This window comes from Hemitrygon akajei, chromosome 5 (genome assembly GCF_048418815.1).
Source record: "Hemitrygon akajei chromosome 5, sHemAka1.3, whole genome shotgun sequence".
Classification (NCBI taxonomy): domain Eukaryota; kingdom Metazoa; phylum Chordata; class Chondrichthyes; order Myliobatiformes; family Dasyatidae; genus Hemitrygon; species Hemitrygon akajei.
The window spans coordinates 89,087,206-89,099,553 of record NC_133128.1 but is presented as its reverse complement, the minus strand read 5'-3'; positions in this window follow the sequence as shown (position 1 = coordinate 89,099,553).

Here is a 12,348-nt window from a genome sequence, read left to right as displayed (position 1 = left end):
ACACTGGTTCTGTTATGAGGATGGCTTAGACAGTCCACATATCCCAACTCCTTACACTGGCTTCTCAATCTATAGCTGCGGACCGCCTGCCCAGCAGGAACACCCAAGCAGAGCTGGACTGGCGTATCAAGCAGTCAATAAAAGAACTTCCAAACTGTGCAGGAGGCCATGGCGTGGCTGTCTTGTTGTAGAGTCATCGAGTCATACAGAATGGAAACTGGCCCTTCAGCCCAACATCTGTGCCAACCAAGATACCAATCCCAGCTAATCCCATCTGCCTGGGCCTGGCAAATTCATTCTAAACATTTCCTATCCGTGTACTTGTCCAGCTCTCTTTTAAATGTGCCTGCCTTGCCTACTTGCTCTGGTAACTCATCACATAAACGCATCACCCTCTGTGTAAACAAAAGTTGTCCCTCAAATCTCTATTAAACTCCACTTAAACTATGCCCTCTAATTTGTGACTTCCCAACCCTGAGAAACCAGACTTTAGCGAGTTCACCTTATTTATGCACCGCATAATTGAATACGCCTTGTAAGATCACTCCACGTGCTTTTTTTAAATGTTATTGATCCTCTTGGACCACAGCTGGATAATTTTTATTTATGCTCCTACGTACCAAGGAAAAGCAGTCCTAGCTTGTCTAGCCTCTCGCTATAACCCAATCCCTCAAGTCCTGGCAAAATCCTTGTAAACTTATTGCATTGCGACAAGATTCCTTGCCCAATAATGGTTCTGCTATGAGGATGAGTTAGCCTGTCCACACATCATGGTGGTACCACCATGCTGGTAGTGCAGAGGCTGGCACCACGTTTACTGTACCTGCAACCTGGACTCAATTCCCGCCACGGTCTGTAAGCTGTTTCTACATTCTCCCCGAGACCGTGTGGGTTTCCTCCGGGTGCTTCGGTTCCCTCCCACGTTTCAAAGATGTACCAGTTGGCGGGTTAATTAGTCATTGTAAATTGTCGCGTGATTAGGCCAGAATTAAATTGGGGGATTGCTGGGTGACGCAGCAATCCTCATTGCGTCACAATAAATGAAATAACATAAAATATAATAAATCTTTTCTGCACACTTTGCAGTGTGATAACATCTTTCTAAAGCAGATCTCCATGGGACAAAGCAGGACTGTGTCTGGAAAGTTGTGTAATAATTGTATAAAAGGGTCAGAGACAAGGGTAAAATGAGATTTGGATTCACTATTTTGCCATTTCCAAAGTTCAACAGCCAGTAGCTAGGTGAAGTTAAACTTTAAAGTGGGAGGGATTCCCATGTGCACAGGTCTTTGAATCTTGTTTAAAACTCAAATTTGGTGGACAATAAATAATCAGGACACAACATGTAGTATCAGTGTTCATATATCCTGAGTGCCTCATTAAAGGCACAGCGGGTCTTCAAAACAACAATATGTTCACAGTCTCATTGTATTTTATAACACAGAGTTCGCCTTTAGTATTGATTTTTTTCCTGTAACATTATGTTTTAAACTGCACTACAGCAGGAATCAATAGTGAAATATTCCTGCCATAACTTGCTCAATAACTTTGGAAGATAAATAAAGTCAGATTAATAAACCACCTGGCTGCATGAGCACAGTTGTTCACACAAAACTTTCTTCCAGTTGTGAAAAACGTCCTTAAAATATTTTCCAATACTTTAGAATTTTATATCAATTAAAATTGAGCTCCACTACCCAACAGCAATAAAGGGAATGAATGGTAGTTTGTCAGTATACAGTAGATTCTTACAGTAAGGAGTCTGCCATTTCAGATGCAGCGACTGTGTTCTATAATTGATTGTACACATGTGTATGTAGAATATTAACAGGAAGGAACAGGATTTTTTATTTTATTTTTTGAGATACAGTGTGGAATAGGCCCTTTCTGCCTTTCAAGCTGTGCCTCCCAGCAACCCCCTGATTTACCCCTAGCCTAATCACAGGACAATTTACAATGACCAATTAAACTACCAACCGGTACGACTTTGGACTGTGGGAGGAAACTGGAGCACCCGGAGGAAACCCAAGCTGTCACGAGAACAATTATTGGGGCGGTAAGATAATGGTATAGAAACTAAAGCTCCATTACCCCAATTAATAAAGCTACTGAAATTCCCTGAAGGTATTCAAGTGATGTTTGAGATTGCTCCAAATTAACCAAACAATGAGGACCAAAGTCAGTGGAATCTAATTTAGCCATGTAATGATATCATATGAGAGACCTAAATAAGTTGCATAATATCTCTGTATGAGAACTAAACTATTGCAGTAGGTTGCAGAATCTGTGCAGTCAGAAGGAAACACAATTCATTGACAAGGACATCATTGAGTTGTAACAGCTGATTTATAGTTGAATGCAACCCTGTCTGACAGCCGCACTGGACCGAGACGAATGGTTCCGGGTTCGAATCTGGCTGGCTCCTTGCATGCTTTCCATCGGTGGTAGGTTGAGCAGCAAGCTCCAACTCGGCCTTGGAAAAAAATACCCGGACAGAAATACTAAAGCAGCAAGGTTTGCAACCTGATGGACTACAAAGAGCAACATCAGCCCGGACAAACTGACAGCGGTTTCACCACTCTGCTAACAGAATGAACAGGACTGATCACCTACGAATAGCTGTGTTGCCGGTTAGGGTGACCTACACGATCATTGAATCAGGGCATCTGGGCTGCTGGAAGCCTCTCTCTGATTGAATCCGAGGGTAAGAATGGGGCATATGTCTTGGACTCTGAGATGGAGCTGGATGGGAAACCATGGATGGAGTCCATTAATATTGCATGAAGTTCTATTCTAAATTTCATGGCACGGGGAGTCATTGCATTTTTGTCTCCTGGTTAGAGCTGTGCCAACAAGATGCTCCTGATTCAGTTTATTATCATAAATGTTCACTCACTGCAATGGAAGAGCCCAGTTTTTTGAAAAATAAAACTTTCTTCTTGTTCAAAGTAAGTTTATTATTGAAGTACATATATGTCACCATATACAACCCTGAGATTCATTTTCTTCCAGGCATACTCAATAAATCCATAGAATAATAACAACCATAACAGAATCAATGAAAGACCACGCCAACCAGTGTGCAAAAGACAGCAGACTGTGCAAATTAAAAAGAAAGAAATAATAATAATAAATAAATGAGCAATAAATATAAAGAACATGAGATGATGAGTTCCAGAAAGTGAGTCGTGATGGACTGGGCCGTATCCATTGCTTTTTGCAGGATTTTCTGTTCAAGGGCATTGGTATTTCCATACCAGGCTGTGATGCAGCCAGTCAATATACTCTCCCCTACATATCTATAAAAGATTTTCAAAGTTTTAGATGTCATGCTGAATCTTCATAAACTCCAAAGGAGGTAGAGGTGCTACTGTGATTGCACGCAGGTGCTGGGCCCGGGACTGATCCTCTAAAATGATAACATTGAGAAAATTAAAGCTGTTGACCCTTTTGCTGACGCTCTCCACCTCTGATCCTCCAATGATGGACCTCTGGTTTCTTCCTCCTGAAGTCAATAATCAGCTCCTTGGTCTTGCTGACATTGAGTGAGAGGTTGTTGTTATGGAACCACTCAGCCAGATTTTCAACCTCCCTCCTATGTGCTGATTTGTCACCACTTTTCACTTAGCCTCCACACTGGTGTCATCGGCAAACTTGAATATAACATTGGAGCTGTGCTTAGCCACGCAGTCATAAGTGTAAAGCGAATAGAGCAGGGGGCTAAGCACACAGCCTCGTTATGCAGCTGTGCTGATGGAGATTGTGGAGATATTGCTGCTAATCCAAAATGATTGGGGTCTACAAGTGAAGAAATTGTGTATCTAATTACACAGGGAGATACTGAGGCCAAGGTCTTGAAGCATATTGATTAGTTTTGAGGGGATAATGATATTGAATGCTGAGCTGTAGTCAATAAAAAGAATCCTGATGTATGCTTCTTTGCTGACTATATGTTCCAAGGTTGAGTGAGAAGCCACTGCGATGGCATCTGCCGTGGGTCTGCTGCTCCAGTAGGCAAATTGGAGTGGATCCAAGTCGCTTCTCAGTCAGGACTTGATGTTTCATCACCAACCTGTCAAAACTCTTCCATCACTGTAGGTGTGAGTGCTACTGGATGGTAGTCATGGAGGTGGGTTACCATGTCCTTCTTAGGCACCGGTATAATTGGAGCCTGCTTGAAGCAGGTGGGTATCTCAGACTGCTGAAGTGAGAGGTTAAAGGTCTCAGTGAACACTCCAATCAGATGATCAGCACAGGTCTTTAGTACGTGGCCAGGTACCCTGTCTGGGCCAGATGGTTTTCGTGGGTTCACCCTCGAGGGCTGTTTGCATATCTGCCTCAGAGACTGAAATCACAGGATCGTTGGGGGCTGCAGGAGTTTTTGATGGCCCCTCCATGTTTTGACAATCAAAACGAGCAAAGGAGGCAATGAGCTCATCTGGAAGCAAAGCCCTGTTGTCGCCTATGTCATTTGATTTGTAATGTGACTAATAAAATTTATTTCTGGCATCATTAATGAAACTCCAATACACTTCCTTCCTGTATTTGATATCTTTTGCAAAATCAGGTAAGTGAAACAGTCAGAATTAAGCAATTACTTTGATTTTTCGAGTCTCATTAAAACATTATCCAGTTGTGCTCAGAGAGGAAAGTAACATGGAACCAAATGAACGGGTGCAGCGAGTAGTAAGAAGACAGAGAGAGCAATGGTCTTGGGTGAAACATGTTTGGAGAGAAGGAGGAAACACGGAATGTGCAAATGCCAGAATCGGAAGCATCAGCGGAGACAAAGAGATCGTCAATGTGTCAGCTTGCAAGTCTGCGTCAGGACTGAGAGTGCACAGGTAGATAGGCAGTCCGAAGAACTGAGAGGAGTGGGTGAGACAGGGACAGGGACTATAGGTGCAGAAAGATGAGGGGAGAGTGATAGGCAAAGAGGGACAGGTTTGGGGAGGAGGCAGGTAAAGTGAACCAAGGGACAAGAGAGGTGAGGGGCAGATGGAACTGGATGGAGGCTGGGCAGCAAGAGAGATCGTATCAAAAGAATGGAAAAGATGGGAATGGGAGAGACTCACTGGAGAGGAAGGTGGGAATGGGAGAGACTCACTGGAGAGGGAATGGGAGAGACTCACTGGAGAAGGAATGGGAGAGACTCACTGGAGAGGGGATGGGAGAGACTCACTAGGGAGGAAGGTGGGAATGGGAGAGACTCACTGGAGAGGGAATGGGAGAGACTCACTAGGGAGGAAGGTGGGAATGGGAGAGACTCTGGAGAGGGAATGGGAGAGACTCACTAGGGAGAAAAGTGGGAATGGGAGAGACTCACTGGAGAGGAAGGTGGGAATGGGAGAGACACGAGAGGAAGGTGGGAATGGGAGAGACTCACTGGAGAGGAAGGTGGGAATGGGGGAGACTCACTGGAGAGGAAGGTGGGAATGGGAGAGACTCACTAGGGAGGAAGGTGGGAATGGGAGAGACTCACTGGAGAGGGAATGGGAGAGACTCACTAGGGAGGAAGGTGGGAATGGGAGAGACTCACTAGGGAGGAAGGTGGGAATGGGAGAGACTCACTGGAGAGGATAGTGGGAATGGGAGAGACTCACTAGGGAGGAAGGTGGGAATGGGAGTGACTCACTGGAGAGGAAGGTGGGAATGGGGGAGACTCACTGGAGAGGAAGGTGGGAATGGGAGAGACTCACTAGGGAGGAAGGTGGGAATGGGGGAGACTCACTGGAGAGGAAGGTGGGAATGGGAGCGACTCACTGGGGAGGAAGGTGGGAATGGGAGAGACACACTGGAGAGGAAGGTAAGAATGGGGGAGACTCACTAGGGAGGAAGGTGGGAATGGGAGAGACTCACTGGAGAGGAAGGTGGGAATCGGGGAGACTCACTGAAGAGGAAGGTGGGAATGGGAGAGACTCACTAGGGAGGAAGGTGGGAATGGGAGAGACTCACTGGAGAGGAAGGTGGGAATGGGAGAGACTCACTGGAGAGGAAGGTGGGAATGGGGGAGACTCACTGGAGAGGAAGGTGGGAATGGAAGAGACTCACTAGGGAGGAAGGTGGGAATGGGAGAGACTCACTGGAGAGGAAGGTGGGAATGGGAGAGACTCACTAGGGAGGAAGGTGGGAATGGGAGAGACTCACTGGAGAGGAAGGTGGGAATGGGAGCGACTCAATGGGGAGGAAGGTGGGAATCGGAGAGACTCACTGGAGAGGAAGGTGGGAATGGAAGAGACTCACTAGGGAGGAAGGTGGGAATGGGGGAGACTCACTGGAGAGGCAGGTGGGAATGGGAGAGACTCACTGGAGAGGAAGGTGGGAATGGGAGAGACTCACTGGGGAGGAAGGTGGGAATGGGAGAGACTCACTGGAGAGGAAGGTGGGAATGGAAGAGACTCACTAGGGAGGAAGGTGGGAATGGGGGAGACTCACTGGAGAGGAAGGTGGGAATGGGAGAGACTCACTGGGGAGGAAGGTGGGAATGGGAGAGACTCACTGGAGAGGAAGGTGGGAATGGAAGAGACTCACTGGGGAGGAAGGTGGGAATGGGAGAGACTCACTGGAGAGGAAAGTGGGAATGGAAGAGACTCACTAGGGAGGAAGGTGGGAATGGGGGAGACTCACTGGAGAGGAAGGTGGGAATGGGAGAGACTCACTGGAGAGGAAGGTGGGAATGGGGGAGCCTCACTGGAGAGGAAGGTGGGAATGGGAGAGATTCACTAGGGAGGAAGGAGGGAATGGGAGAGACTCACTGGAGAGGAAGGTGGGAATGGGGGAGACTCACTGGAGAGGAAGGTGGGAATGGCAGAGACTCACTAGAGAGGAAGGTGGGAATGGGAGAGACTCACTGGAGAGGAAGGTGGGAATGGGAGAGACTCACTAGGGAGGAAGGTGGGAATGGGAGAGACTCACTGGAGAGGAAGGTGGGAATGGGAGAGACACGAGAGGAAGGTGGGAATGGGAGAGACACGAGAGGAAGGTGGGAATGGGAGTGACTCACTGGAGAGGAAGGTGGGAATGGGGGAGACTCACTGGAGAGGAAGGTGGGAATTTGAGAGACTCACTAGGAAGGAAGGTGGGAATGGGAGAGACTCACTGGAGAGGAAGGTGGGAATGGGGGAGACTCACTGGAGAGGAAGGTGGGAATGGGAGAGACCCACTGGAGAGGAAGGTGGGAATCGGGGAGACTCACTGGAGAGGAAGGTGGGAATGGGAGAGACTCACTAGGGAGGATGGTGGGAATGGGAGAGACTCACTGGAGAGGAAGGTGGGAATGAGGGAGACTCACTGGAGAGGAAGGTGGGAATGGAAGAGACTCACTAGGGAGGAAGGTGGGAATGGGAGAGACTCACTGGAGAGGAAGGTGGGAATGGGAGAGACTCACTAGGGAGGAAGGTGGGAATGGGAGAGACTCACTGGAGAGGAAGGTGGGACTGGGAGCGACTCACTGGGGAGGAAGGTGGGAATGGGAGAGACTCACTGGAGAGGAAGGTGGGAATGGGTGAGACTCACTGGAGAGGAAGGTGGGAATGGAAGAGACTCACTAGGGAGGAAGGTGGGAATGGGGGAGACTCACTGGAGAGGAAGGTGGGAATGGGAGAGACTCACTGGAGAGGAAGGTGGGAATGGGGGAGCCTCACTGGAGAGGAAGGTGGGAATGGGAGAGATTCACTAGGGAGGAAGGTGGGAATGGGAGAGACTCACTGGAGAGGAAGGTGGGAATGGGGGAGACTCACTGGAGAGGAAGGTGGGAATGGCAGAGACTCACTAGGGAGGAAAGTGGGAATGGGAGAGACTCACTGGAGAGGAAGGTGGGAATGGGAGAGACTCACTAGGGAGGAAGGTGGGAATGGAGAAACTCACTGGAGAGGAAGGTGGGAATGGGAGAGACACGAGAGGAAGGTGGGAATGGGAGAGACTCACTGGAGAGGAAGGTGGGAATGGGAGTGACTCACTGGAGAGGAAGGTGGGAATGGATGAGACTCACTAGGGAGGAAGGTGGGAATGGGAGAGACTCACTGGAGAGGAAGGTGGGAATGGGAGAGACTCACTAGGGAGGAAGTTGGGAATGTGAGAGACTCACTGGAGAGGAAGGTGGGAATGGGAGCGACTCACTGGGGAGGAAGGTGGGAATGGGAGAGACTCACTGGAGAGGAAGGTGGGAATGGATGAGACTCACTGGAGAGGAAGGTGGGAATGGAAGAGACTCACGAGGGAGGAAGGTGGGAATGGGGGAGACTCACTGGAGAGGAAGGTGGGAATGGGAGAGACTCACTGGGGAGGAAGGTGGGAATGGGAGAGACTCACTGGAGAGGAAGGTGGGAATGGATGAGACTCACTGGAGAGGAAGGTGGGAATGGAAGAGACTCACCAAGGAGGAAGGTGGGAATGGGGGAGACTCACTGGAGAGGAAGGTGGGAATGGGGGAGACTCACTGGAGAGGATGGTGGGAATGGGAGAGACTCACTAGGGAGGAAGGTGGGAATGGGAGAGACTCACTGGACAGGAAGGTGGGAATGGGGGAGACTCACTGGAGAGGAAGGTGGGAATGGGAGAGACTCACTAGGGAGGAAGGTGGGAATGGGAGAGACACACTGGAGAGGAAGGTGGGAATGGGAGCGACTCACTGGGGAGGAAGGTGGGAATGGAAGAGAGTCACTGGAGAGGAAGGTGGGAATGGGGGAGACTCACTGGAGTGGAAGGTGGGAATGGGAGAGACTCACTAGGGAGGAAGGTGGGAATGGGAGAGACTCACTGGAGAGGAAGGTGGGAATGGATGAGACTCACTAGGGAGGAAGGTGGGAATGGGAGAGACTCACTGGAGAGGAAGGTGGGAATGGGAGAGACTCACTAGGGAGGAAGTTGGGAATGGGAGAGACTCACTGGAGAGGAAGGTGGGAATGGGAGCGACTCACTGGGGAGGAAGGTGGGAATGGGAGAGACTCACTGGAGAGGAAGGTGGGAATGGATGAGACTCACTGGAGAGGAAGGTGGGAATGGAAGAGACTCACTAGGGAGGAAGGTGGGAATGGGGGAGACTCACTGGAGAGGAAGGTGGGAATGGGAGAGACTCACTGGAGAGGAAGGTGGGAATGGGGGAGACTCAGTGGAGAGGAAGGTGGGAATGGGAGAGACTCACTGGAGAGGAAGTTGGGAATGGGTGAGACTCACTGGAGAGGAAGGTGGGAATGGAAGAGAGTCACTGGAGAGGAAGGTGGGAATGGGGGAGACTCACTGGAGAGGAAGGTGGGAATGGGAGAGACTCACTAGGGAGGAAGGTGGGAATGGGAGAGACTCACTGGAGAGGAAGGTGGGAATGGATGAGACTCACTAGGGAGGAAGGTGGGAATGGGAGAGACTCACTGGAGACGAAGGTGGGAATGGGAGAGGCTCACTAGGGAGGAAGTTGGGAATGGGAGAGACTACTGGAGAGGAAGGTAGGAATGGGAGCGACTCACTGGGGAGGAAGGTGGGAATGGATGAGACTCACTGGAGAGGAAGGTGGGAATGGAAGAGACTCACTAGGGAGGAAGGTGGGAATGGGGGAGACTCACTGGAGAGGAAGGTGGGAATGGGGGAGACTCACTGGAGAGGAAGGTGGGAATGGGAGAGACTCACTAGGGAGGAAGGTGGGAATGGGAGAGACTCACTGGAGAGGAAGGTGGGAATGGAAGAGACTCACTAGGGAGGAAGGTGGGAATGGGAGAGACTCACTGGAGAGGGAATGGAAGAGACTCACTAGGGAGGAAGGTGGGAATGGGAGAGACTCACTGGAGAGGAAGGTTGGAATGGGGGAGACTCACTGGAGAGGAAGGTGGGAATGGGAGAGACTCACTAGGGAGGAAGGTGGGAATGGGAGAGACTCACTGGAGAGGAAGGTGGGAATGGGGGAGACTCAGTGGAGAGGAAGGTGTGAATGGAAGAGACTCAGTAGGGAGGAAGGTGGGAATGGGAGAGACTCACTGGAGAGGAAGGTGGGAATGGGAGAGACTCACTAGGGAGGAAGGTGGGAATGGGAGAGACTCACCGGAGAGGAAGGTGGGAATGGGGGAGACTCACTGGAGAGGAAGGTGGGAATGGGAGAGACTCACTGGAGAGGAAGGTGGGAATGGGGGAGACTCGCTGTAGAGGAAGGTGGGAATGGGAGAGACTCACTAGGGACGAAGTTGGGAATGGGAGTGACTCACTGGAGAGGAAGGTGGGAATGGGGGAGACACTGGAGAGGAAGGTGGGAATGGGTGAGACTCACTGGAGAGGAAGGTGGGAATGGAAGAGACACACTAGGGAGGAAGGTGTGAATGGGGGAGACTCACTGGAGAGGAAGGTGGGTATGGGAGAGACTCACTAGGGAGGAAGGTGGGAATAGGAGAGACTCACTGGAGAGGAAGGTGGGAATGGGAGCGACTCACTGGAGAGGAAGGTGGGAATGGGAGAGACTCACTAGGGAGGAAGGTGGGAATGGGGGAGACTAGCTGGAGAGGAAGGTGGAAATGGGAGAGACTCACTAGGGAGGAAGGTGGGAATGGGAGCGACTCACTGGAGAGGAAGGTGGGAATGGGGGAGACTCACTGGAGAGGAAGGTAGGAATGGGAGTGACTCACTGGAGAGGAAGGTGGGAATGGGGGAGACTCACTGGAGAGGAAGGTGGGAATGGGAGAGACTCACTAGGGAGGAAGGTGGGAATGGGAGAGACTCTGGAGAGGGAATGGGAGAGACTCTCTAGGGAGGAAGGTGGGAATGGGAGAGACTCACTGGAGAGGAAGTTGGGAATGGGGGAGACTCACTGGAGAGGAAGGTGGGAATGGGAGAGACTCACTAGGGAGGAAGGTGGGAATGGGAGAGACTCACTGGAGAGGAAGGTGGGAATGGGAGCGACTCACTGGGGAGGAAGGTGGGAATGGGAGAGACTCACTGGAGAGGAAGGTGGGAATGGGTGAGACTCAGTGGAGAGGAAGGTGGGAATGGAAGAGACTCACTAGGGAGGAAGGTGGGAATGGGAGAGACTCACTGGAGAGGAAGGTGGGAATGGGAGAGACTCACTAGGGAGGAATGTGGGAATGGGGGAGAATCGCTGGAGAGGAAGGTGGAAATGGGAGAGACTCACTAGGGAGGAAGGTGGGAATGGGAGCGACTCACTGGAGAGGAAGGTGGGAATGGGGGAGACTCACTGGAGAGGATGGTGGGAATGGGAGAGGCTCACTGGAGAGGAAGGTGGGAATGGGAGAGACACGAGAGTAAGGTGGGAATGGGAGAGACTCACTGGAGAGGAAGGTGGGAATGGGAGCGACTCTCTGGAGAGGAAGGTGGGAATGGGAGAGACTCACTGGAGAGGAAGGTGGGAATGGGAGAGACTCACTAGGGAGGAAGGTGGGAATGGGAGAGACTCTGGAGAGGGAATGGGAGAGACTTTCTAGGGAGGAAGGTGGGAATGGGAGAGACTCACTGGAGAGGAAGGTGGGAATGGGGGAGACTCACTGGAGAGGAAGGTGGGAATGGGAGAGACTCACTAGGGAGGAAGCTGGGAATGGGAGAGACTCACTAGGGAGGAAGGTGGGAATGGGGGAGATTCGCTGGAGAGGAAGGTGGGAATGGGGGAGACTCGCTGGAGAGGAAGGTGGGAATGGGAGAGACTCAAGAGGAAGGTGGGAATGGGAGAGACTCACTGGAGAGGAAGGTGGGAATGGGGGAGACTCACTGGAGAGGAAGGTGGGAATGGGAGAGACTCACTAGGGAGGAAGGTGGGAATGGGAGAGATTCTCTAGGGAGGAAGGTGGGAATGGGAGAAACACACTGGAGAGGAAGGGGGGAATGGGGGAGACTCACTGGAGAGGAAGGTGGGAATGGGAGAGACTCACTAGGGAGGAAGGTGGGAATGGGAGAGACTCACTGGAGAGGATAGTGGGAATGGGAGAGACTCACTAGGGAGGAAGGTGGGAATGGGAGAGACTCACTGGAGAGGAAGGTGGGAATGGGAGAGACTCACTAGGGAGGAAGGTGGGAATGGGAGAGACTCACTAGGGAGGAAGGTGGGAATGGGGGAGACTCGCTGGAGAGGAAGGTGGGAATGGGAGAGACACGAGAGGAAGGTGGGAATGGGAGAGACTCACTGGAGAGGAAGGTGGGAATGGGAGTGACTCACTGGAGAGGAAGGTGGGAATGGGGGAGACTCACTGGAGAGGAAGGTGGGAATGGGAGAGACTCACTGGAGAGGAAGGTGGGAATGGATGAGACTCACTGGAGAGGAATGTGGGAATGGGAGAGACACACTGGAGAGGAAGGTGGGAATGGGAGAGACTCACTAGGGAGGAAGGTGGGAATGGGAGAGACTCACTGGAGAGGAAGGTG